Genomic DNA, 684 nt, shown 5'->3' on the forward strand with positions numbered 1-684 from the left:
CCCTGGGGATGCAGGAAACAGGACATCACCCTCCGAGTCACTCTAAACTCACTCTGTGTGTCGTTTCCTCCAGACCAGGAGGCACGGGGAGAGAGAGGGTGGGAGCTGGCTTTGGATGGACAAGTCACCGCGCTGCCTGGGCCAAGGGACGGGGCCCCTGGTGAGAGGGAAGCTCGGAGCCGATCCTTGCAGGACACAGGTACGGAGAAAGGCAGCGACTGAGGTCTCAACCTGGGCAAAGGCTTGGCCGGGAGATGGGCTCCTTGGTCAGGCGCAGGGCGGCCAGCCCGTGGCCCCACTAGAGCACACGGGAAGCCCACCCACCCTGGACAGTAGGACCAAGGGAGCAGCCCACTCCTCAGAGCTTCGTGGATCTAGAAGACCCTCGGGCTGAGCTCCAGGGGGAATCTGGGCGGGCCGCGTGGAGCCGCTATGGCCGCTTGCGGTGAACACACCGATGGGTGACATCTGCAGACCAGGAGCTCCTGCGGGGGCAGGCTTGGGGGACAGCAGGCCTGTCGTCTCTGGGCCCTGCGCCTGAGCCGGGGGGACACAGAGAGGCACCGCAGGCTGTGAGTGGACGGGACTGGGGTGCAGGCTGGGCTCTCAGGGGGGCGGCCTGGCCCTGCCTGGCCCCAATTCTGAGCGAGGTTCTCCACAACGGGGCTTGTCACCCCGGCCTGT

Source organism: Physeter macrocephalus, chromosome 6, assembly GCF_002837175.3.
Source record: "Physeter macrocephalus isolate SW-GA chromosome 6, ASM283717v5, whole genome shotgun sequence".
Lineage (NCBI taxonomy): Eukaryota > Metazoa > Chordata > Mammalia > Artiodactyla > Physeteridae > Physeter > Physeter macrocephalus.